The sequence below is a fragment of the Chelonia mydas genome, chromosome 2 (genome assembly GCF_015237465.2).
Source record: "Chelonia mydas isolate rCheMyd1 chromosome 2, rCheMyd1.pri.v2, whole genome shotgun sequence".
Lineage (NCBI taxonomy): Eukaryota > Metazoa > Chordata > Testudines > Cheloniidae > Chelonia > Chelonia mydas.
In genome coordinates, this window is record NC_057850.1 from 206,415,087 (window position 1) to 206,424,796 (window position 9,710).

At 42.9% G+C, this 9,710-nt stretch overlaps 1 long non-coding RNA gene across 2 annotated transcripts; it reads right to left on the reverse strand.

The window, feature by feature from the left end:
- Positions 1-919: 919 nt before the first annotated feature.
- LOC122464715 lies at positions 920-9,438 on the reverse strand. 2 transcript variants are annotated; one of them, XR_006289007.1, is made up of 3 exons: positions 9,381-9,432; positions 1,164-1,280; positions 920-1,035 (listed from the first exon to the last, which is right to left on the reverse strand). It is a non-coding gene; the product is annotated as an uncharacterized LOC122464715 (long non-coding RNA). The 2 variants fall into 2 exon arrangements; XR_006289008.1 differs by lacking the exon at positions 920-1,035 and adding an exon at positions 8,780-8,873 and having other exon boundaries at positions 1,230-1,280; positions 9,381-9,438.
- Positions 9,439-9,710: the final 272 nt, after the last annotated feature.

Below are 9,710 nucleotides of genomic sequence, written 5' to 3' on the forward strand. Positions count from 1 at the left end.
AGAAGAGGTCTTCCACTAGCATTTATGTCAAACTTCTAAGGGGTATCCCCTAACTTAAGTTGACAGAAGGCTCGTGTCTGAGAATTCAGGGTCCCATTTTATCTAGCTGCAAAAATTATATAGTGGGCTTCAGAGAGAATGGACTGCAGTGAATTTACTACCATTCTAAATGAGCTCTCTTTTTGGAGATTTAAAAGATGCCCTGGATATTTAATTTACCTGCTTTGAAAGATGTCTAAATTCCACAGCTTTCACAAATATAGTCTCATCATGAGGAGAGGTAATCTTGAACATTGCTCTTCCATGGTATCGATGATCCTATATATTAAGAGTCATATGGATCTGATCTTGCATATTGAAAACCCCCCACTGAACCATGAGGGCCTTGATTCTCTGCACTGCATAAATGGAGCATAGCTGTTGCAAAGTGACTTCAGTGGGTTGGAGACTCCAGCCCAGGGAATTCTGTATCTAGACCTGTAATTGTAAAGTGGTAGTGTTCTGACTGGTTCACAAGGTTTCTCTACAGTGCTTCCAATAAACTCTGGTTATTTGGGGCTCACTGCTATAGCCCATTGCCAAGTATGCCATCTTTGTCATCTCCTCTGACAAATTCAGTACCCTGAATTCTATTGAGTTTTTCCACTACGTGGACTGTATTTTATCTTGTGTAGCATTTGGAAAATAAAAAAATTTAAACAGAGTGAGACCAAAGCTTGACTGTGGCTTTACCTTGATGTCCTTACTCAATGAGGGGAGCCTAGTACAGCAGGAAAAGGAGAAAAACATTAACTAGGCTTGAAAGTTATTTGGACAGATTTGGGAAAGATTTATTGCAACACTACATAAAAAGCCTAAAAATCATGTCTGCAGGAAATTAGCTATGCATTCCAAGAGACTTTTATTGTGGAAATCTGGGACTTGCTCTTTGGTCTATTCCATGACAATACAATTGTAGAGAAACTTCCCGTCCTGACTCCAATTCTTTTAAAAAAACCTGGAATCTTGACAGATGATCTTACCTTTAATCTCCACCTGCAATGAAAGTGTAGTAAACGACAATGTGAAATAATTAGCATGGTGTGATTGCCAAGTTTAGAAGAAAACAGGTAAAGTGATATGTACGTGTCTGAAGAAATGAGGAAGAATTTGGCATAACTCACCATGGTTTCTTCCTGTACCTTATGATACTTGCACTGGACTGTGGGTGGGTCTTGCATGTGTATGCAAGACAGACATTGCTTGGCCCCAGTTGATTCCTTAGAGCATAAGGACTGCTCCTAGAAAGGGAAGGATAAAGGTGCTCAGGATTATAGTTTTGAGTGTGAAAATTTGTTACTGTTTAGTAAAAGATCAGGGATTTTAGAGAAGGAACAAAATAGAACTGGGGGAAGAAAAAGGCTGGTGGGAAGGAAAGGGGGCACTGGGGAGAAGAACAGGATAGAGAAGGGGACTTTACAGTTCTTCAAACCTGTAAACACCTGATTTTTTGTGGACTACACAAGCCTACAGTATTCAGGTTTCCCCATGCTAATGGAAGGCAGTTGTGAATAATTGCCTCGGTCGGGCTGTTTGACTACAAGTGAAACAAGACCTTCAAGTCAGTGTTACTGTAATTATGGTGTCCAATTGAGTAACAACAAATGGCAATGGATTAAGTCTGTTTATTGGAATGCAGCTACTTTCTACTACATTCATGCTAACTAGTTCCCCCGCTGAACATTCCTCTACTGCTCAAGCCCCTACTAGTGTATCCTGCAGTAGTGTAACAGAGATCAGAATCTGGCAAGCAGCATTCAAAGATAAAGCAAAAGCGCTCTGTTGGATTCTTCACTTCCCTCAACAAAAATCTCTGGAAAACATCTTTGCCGAGCAAATGGTTTCTAGTTTCTTTATTTCCATTCTCCTCATGCATGTCCAACATTTTTTCCAGGTTCTCTAGGTGATACTTAAAATTGCAGCACAGAAAGGACCCACTTACCTTCCCTTTTCAGAATTTCTTTATCAGTTCCTTGTATAATATCAATTATGACATACAACCATTAGCAGTTACCTAAAAAAATCAGCTATTGGAGCAGAAATGAACTAGTAGTGAATCCTGATTGTTAAGATACAATAAGATCAACAGTTATGTGAGCACTGTTCCTTCCCCACCAATTCAGAGTCCACTTCCCTGTGTCATACTGCTGAGAAGCACCACATTATAGCCTTCAAGAAAGAATTGCAATGATCTTACATTTCTACATAGCATCTTTCATAGGCACCGACTCTGTGCCTATGGAAAAAAAAAGTGGTGCTCAGCACCTACTGACAACTCCATGGATCAGCACCTCCCCATCCCTCTTGAGTCTCCCACCTGCTGGTGGCCCTGCCAATCAGCTTTTCCCCTTCCCGCCCAGCACCTCCCGTCTGCTGTCGCTTAGCTGCTTAGCAGCATGCAGAAGTGAGGGTGGCGAATGCTTGGGGGAGGGGGTGGAGTGGAGCAGAGGTCGAGGAACCCCCCCCCCCAAGCAACTCATATGATGCACCCTATGTCACCTTTAGGGACATATATAAACTGTAGGTGGCTACTCCCTTCACCATAGCAACACAAGAGAAAACATCAATTGTTTAACAGCACACTGTAAACACAGTGCAGTTTAAGACAGTCACATCCACTTGAAACAAGGGAAATTTTAGACTGGCAAAATGGGGTAAATTCCGATTCCCAGTACAATATCCCCAACATCATGCTGGGGAACAGATGCAAAGCATTAGTAGGTGTCACTTTGCTCAAATCCTCAACACCAATGCCACTTCCTTCCAACCATCTATCTATCTTTGTTACAGTTGCACACAGATGCCCTAGTTTTGATTGGGCTTTCTTTGCCATATGCTGACTGTTTGATCCAATCCTCCCCCTCCCTCACAGCCCCTTCATCTCAGCGACACTCTACACTTGCCCCCCTCACTCTACACTCACCCTGCTTCCCTTCAATATCCCTTTCCCTTGGAGTAGGGGGAAAATAATCATGGAACTACCAAGAAGTTTGCTGCCACCACCACATTGTTCATTCTGCTTCTGTGATAGACCTCTTCCCCACCCTGTGTCTGTCCTTCTGTTTAGAAGATAAACCCTTGGGGGGGGGGCAGATCCTCTTTTTGGTCTGAGTTTGTACAGCACCTTGCACAATGGGGTCCTGGCCCCTCCTAGGCGCTATGATAATTCAAATAATAAGTAACAGTATAGGCCCTGCCAAAGACTGCTTAATATATGTGAGCTGACAAGATCACAAGACAAGGTAGTATAGATAATCTCTAATACCATTCTTAAACGGTCTTTGAACAAGGGTGTAATGGATTTAGCATAGAATCTTTGGAATTTTAGGGGACAGGATACAGTATAACTAATAAAAAAATTGCCATGTATTAATGCATTAAGTGTTAAACTTCCATGCCTAGAAATGGACTTTAGTGTTTGGGTTTGTAATGCCATAGAATCCTAAACAAATTTCAGGTTTTAACATCTAAAAGGATGATGGTGGTTGCTGCAGTTTGACTCACATGCATTTATTTATGCTCTATTGAGAAACTCATCCAGTAAAGGTATGTTGAAGGCAGACAAACTTTTGGGGCATCTGTTCATCTGGCAGAATGCAACATTTGTTTCTTCTTCAAAGATGAAAAGTAGGTAACCAGGTTGCAGCCTGCCTTTTCTGGCATTAGCGAGTTACTTTGATTCTGTGGCATGGCAGGTTGATTAACAGCACTATCACTGTCAAAGTATTTGTCTCTGTTAACTTACCCCCACATAAAAGTTAAGCTTTGTTAGAATTATATGCTAAACAGGGAGCATAGAGGTGGTCATCATAGGACTTTGATATTATCCAAATGGATATGGAAAAGAGAAATACACAGCTTTTCTGCTCACCTGGTAGACAGACTATCTCAACAAAACAGACAAATTCTACAGTAATGAGCAGATGTAATGAAGCAAGCTCCTAAATCAATTGTGAGAACTAAGAGCTCTGCTAATTGGTTGTCAACTTAGTCTCATACATCAGTTGGCAGACCCAGTGCTTGCGTTACATATCACAGGAGCTCAAACAGAAGTTATGTGGTTGATGCTGGAATTACTGGGTGAGGTTCTGGGACCTTTGTTATGCAAGAGGTCAGACTAAATAATCATAATGGACCCTGTTGGCCTTAAAATGTCTGAAAAAGATATCCTAGTTTTCCATAAACTTTGATGTTTTGAGCACAGCTACTCCATAGCATGCCATTTTTAGCCTACAATGAAAAGGCAGAGACCTATGGAGAGAAATAAAAGTGTTCAATACTGTCTTTGGAAAATGATAGAGGAATAATCTTGACAGATTGCATGCATAAAATTCTCTTTGAGCCCATATATTGAAAATAGTTTTCTTAATTAAACTCATTAAAGTTAAACTGTGTACTCCTCACGGTCCCACTATAAAACAAAAGTCAAAACCCGCACAAATACAGGGCTATATTAACTCAGAGTAAACTGTACTCTTGTGCACAGACTAGTCTAGTAGTAGCAATATGATAGTTATTCCTGGAATCCAACACAGGTCAGGGCCCCATTGGTCTCAGCATTGTACAGACACACTATTTGTAAGTGTAAGAGAGTCTGTGCACCCGAGCACTTACGCTCTAAATATATAAAGATAAAGAAATGGCAGGTGGGGAAAGACAGGCAGAAAGACATGAATGAGGGGACTTGATTTGTCCAAGGTCACATAGCCACTTGCAGAGCCAGGAACAGAACCCAGGTTTCCAGACAGTGCTCTGACATCCCACACTCTTCAAATAAATCCTAGCATTGCAAGGAACAGCAGCCTGATGTGGTCTCATATAGGAGAATTTTAGACCAAGGATGAAAATGTGATAACAATGAAAGATCTTTGTCAGAGTGGACAATCCATTTCCAAGGATGGTAAATGGCTCTGTAAAATATTAAATTCCTGAGGTTCCTTAAAAAAAAGCCAATGGCCATACTAGGTTGACTAAAGGTCCATCCAGCTCAGTATCCGGTCTTCCAACAATGGCCACTGCCAGATACCCCAGAGGGAATGAACAGAACAGACAATTACCAAGTGATCTGTCCCCTGTTACCCATTCCCAGCTTCAAGGACATCATTTTTCAGGTTAAAAAAAGCTGTACTACTCTGTTTGGTTTCTATACACAAATTTTTGACCCTTGCTCTTTTCACCCCTCTATTAGGATTTTGTTCATAGCCTAATGAAAGCTAATAACATGCCAATGAACACAATTACATTAGGAGTTGGCGTGGAGGACTGCCACCCGACCACCCCTTCATGGACAGGAGTGCCTCCACAGGGCCTTGCCTCTGTTTCCCCCTTCTTTGGGGCTCCTAAACAAAAAACTCTATACAATCTTGCTCATCCACTCACAGCCCTTCTTGGGGGTCTGGCTTCTTTATTAATATGAAGTTCCAAAAACAAATATTCCACCCCACCTTGATCTGGGCCCAGCCCTTCCTCCTGAGGTGCTATCCCTTTCTGCTGTCTGAACAGCTGGAGAAGATGCAAGGCCTGACTTGCCTTCTCCCAAGGGGAACAAAATTTTCAGCTGGATCTTCTTATCCACGCACAACTCCCCTCTTCAGGAACCATTGCCAGAGACCCTCTCTCCCTGCAGCTTTAGTCTGCAGTACCTCTTGCTCTACCCTCACTGAACTCCTGCTGACCATTTATAGCCCAGCTGCAGCCCCACCCCTTTAATTGGCTCAACTGGGAGCTGCTCCTCAGGCACAGGGGCACTGATTCTATTTCAATCACTGGGCCAGCCACCCTGTGACAAGGACTCTATAATAAACTTGATGCAACTGCCTTTGCATACTAGTAGCTGGGGGAAAAATGTGTCTATAGCTACAATAAAATGTAAAGAAACAGCATAAAACTCCATACAGATTACTCTCAGGGGTGCCTCAGTACTGTGGCTCGTCACCATTGGTCAGTGTGGCTTAGCCCAGCTTTCTTCAGACACCAAAGTTATGTGTCTGGTACAGTGTCCCTAGACTTTCTCCATAATTTCAGAGTTTTAGGCCAGAGGGGGCCATCATTATCTAGTCTGACTTCCTGTCTAGCATGGGCCATTACATTTCACCCATATATTCCTATATGAAGCTCAAAGTCTTTAGTTAGACCAAAACATTTCCGTCCTCAGGAAACTAAACTGTGCACCACAGGCGGAGAACAAGTGCTATAAGACAGGTTGGCTCTAGGGTCAATGTTCTACTTACTACAGGACATTATTATTTAGATAGTGGCAGTTGTGTGTGAGATGCTTGGCAGGCAAACTGTTCATTTTATTATTCGTGGTCTGTTTTGTGCAGCTCTTGCATGCTGTCTGCCATGTAGCTAGTTCCCACCATAGAATTCTTGTGGGACTCACAATCTCCCCTTTTTTTTAATTTTGAAGTTTGTGCCTGCTATGAGGCCCTGACCATTGATTAAAGGTTCTAAACACTAACAATACAAATTAATAATAAAGCGATTCCCTGCCCCTATGAACTTATAATGTAACCAGACATACATACAGTCAGACTGACACTTATGGAAAAAGTCCTATCCCAGGACACAGCCAAAGTCATAAAGCTGCAATGCTAAGGCAGTAATTCTTCTGCCAGCTCACAGAGAGGCAGCCAAGCCGGTCTGTGGTTACTTCTACACCCTCAGGACCCTATTGTACTCAGTCAAAATCCAAGGCCTCGGGTATTTATCCATGGTAGTTCTGTTCTTGCTTCCTTGTGCTAATTAAAATAGAATTTAAAGCTACAGTTCTAAGGATAGTTTTTTCTGCTTCTTTTGGCACTCCTGGTTCCTGACATTTGTGTTTGCACGTAACCCTAGCCCGACTAGCGATATATGTAAAGAAAGGGGTAAGAACTGGGTGAATTATTAGCAAACAATTGACTCAGCAAATTTAACCCTGGGTTCTGACTGTGAATTATCCACTGTTCCTTGATTGGATGGCTCCCAAATCTACAAAGCCACTATCTACCTCCGGTATGAACGCTTCTGTGAATACATAATCAGGACACCTTCTCTTTCCACAAATATTCTTGCAAACAAGAATTCACACAGATGAACCGTCACAGGAAAGGAACACACTTCTTATGACTAAATATTACAATGCATGTTTTGAAACCATTGTTCAGTGTGGTTCTTTGAATTTTAAAATACAAAGGCTAGTGTCAAAACCAATTGCCTTTACCTTGTAAAGTGGTATTTGACAGTGTGGGGAATAATTTAAAGAAACCACCGGGCTCATCACAGCAGAAGCTTTTGCTGCTAGGTTCAGCTGAGTTCCCCAGTTTTATTTCTCACCTCATATAGTACAATATGTTAACTGTGCTTTCAGGATATTGGGCTAGCTTGGAGCTGAGACCAGGACATCTGGCATCCAGAACTGCTGCAATGTGATTGTTCCCTTCTCCTCCTCTCTCTGTGCCTACCCCCACTCCCCATTCTCCACAAAAATTGGCAATGAAGGAGAAGGGGAGGTGGGGTATGCAAGCAATAATAAATGGCAACAGCTGAGCTTAACTACCAGCAGTTGATCTGAAATGTTTTGTTCTCAGAAAACAATGGAGAAGTAGGAAACTCCAGTGTATCTGTTGTTACTAGCTGCCTCCATTTATTAGATTTTGTTTGGGAAAGAACAAAGGCTGCTAGAAACCCAAATGTATGGTACCTTACAATAATAGGAAATCCAACATAAAATGAAATATGTAATTCAAGTCAACCATTAATATTTCACATTCTTCCTGAATATTTTCAGCTAGTAGATCTTTGCAAATATATTACATCTAGCCACTCTGGAGTCTGAGGACTGGCTGTTATCAGACACACAAGCCATATCCCACATAAACATATTAATATACAATATCATTCAACTTTCATAGAATCATAGATGAGGGCAGACCCTTTGTTTGTGTTTGAATTGGTTTAAATGATTTAATCTTGAGACACTTATGTAGATTACTTAGTGGCTGTTGCCAATGAATACTCATTTCAGCTCTCAAGTGGAGGCTGGTGTAAAGGTGACTTTAAGATACCTTTGTATTTCTCCAGTCCTTGGTTGACTCTGCACTTGTCTGATGACCAGTGGAAGTTAGAGCAGCCAAAAGGTTTCTCTTACTTAACCAGCAGCCAGTGTGAACTATGTTAGGGTTAGAATTTTAATCTCCTTCCCATGAGCCATGCAAAAACTCTGCTGCAGTATTAGGGTAGCTTTAGGTGAGCAGGGTTTGGACAAACAGCTGCATAGACTGTGAATCAAAGTTCATATTGACGAACGAGTTTTAATTTTGCCAGCCATCCCCTTCATGTTGTGGGGTATTCCATAGGCTCAGGACCACTGCACAGAAGTATCACTCTGATAGGCAATTATCCTAAAAATGTGTTGGTTTACATGCATGTCTAGCATACCTGTGTAAGAAGATCCTGAATGCACCTCTCTATATGGAACTGCTGAGACCACACGTAGGTAAAAACCATGTGATCACAGAGATGGCTCAAGCTGCAGGAAGGCTAACACTACTCAGAAAATTCAATGAGTTTACATTATAGAGCGATACATTCAGGGACGTGAGATTTGCCTCCCAGTGGAGTTTACATGACCTGACAAACCCATGATCCACAAGGAAATATCACAAAGAAGCTGGGCTCATCTAAACAACATACATTTTCATACAGCCACATACAGGGGCATCTAGGAGCTGGAACAAAGAATGTAGGTCACACTTACAGAATGGGGGACTATATGCTGGAAAGCCATGACTTTGAGAAGGACTTGCAGACCATGATCAATAACCAGCTGAATATGAGCTCCAGCTGTAATGCTGTGGGTAAGAGAGTAAATGCAGTCCTGTAACAGGGTCACACTCCTCTCTTGCAAGCACCCCCTGGCTGGGTGCATGTGCCTGCACTCTCTGTTTGTGGTGGTCTTTGGTGACTCAGCCCTCCGGTCAAGCCAGACACAGTCTGTCTGTGAGACAGAGAAATTAGAGGGCACCGTGAGAGGCCCCTCTCAGTTTGTCCCTGCTCCAGAATAGAGCATTGCCCTAGGGCTCCTTCCCTGGAGGCAGTGTCTTTACCCTCTCAGTGCCTTTCTGGCCTCACCTCTTCAGCTGGGCCAATACAGTTCAGTTCCCCTTCTGGGGTGCCTCAAAGTCCAGGCCACTTCCCAGTGGCTGGTGGTGGAAGCCCCAGGCCCACCATCTACTCCAGCTCCCAGCCAGGGACCCTATAGATAGGAGCCAGCTGCAATGTCCCTTTAAATAAACTGTGTTGCTGCTATAATTCCCTGGGCCACTTCCCTGTGGCTCCTGAACATTCTTCACCCTTACCTCAGGGCCTTGTCCTCATGGAGTCCCAGCAACCAGCCTGGAGCACTATCCATTCTCCTCTAGCAAGGAACTGAACTTGCTCAGGCCCTGCAGCTCTTCTTATACTGACCTGCTGGGCCCAGACTGGCTGCTTTCCACACAGCCACTCCAGGCAGCTTGGAGGACCTCTCTACTTCCCTAGTCTGGGGTGGGGAGTGGTAGAGCCAAAACGCCTCCAGCAAGGGGGCCCAGGGCCTAGTCCACCCCGTCACTAGTCCGTAGATATATACATCAGGAAATGTTGAGTGGAAAGTATACTATATCCATTTCTGGTGTCCACATATTAAAAAG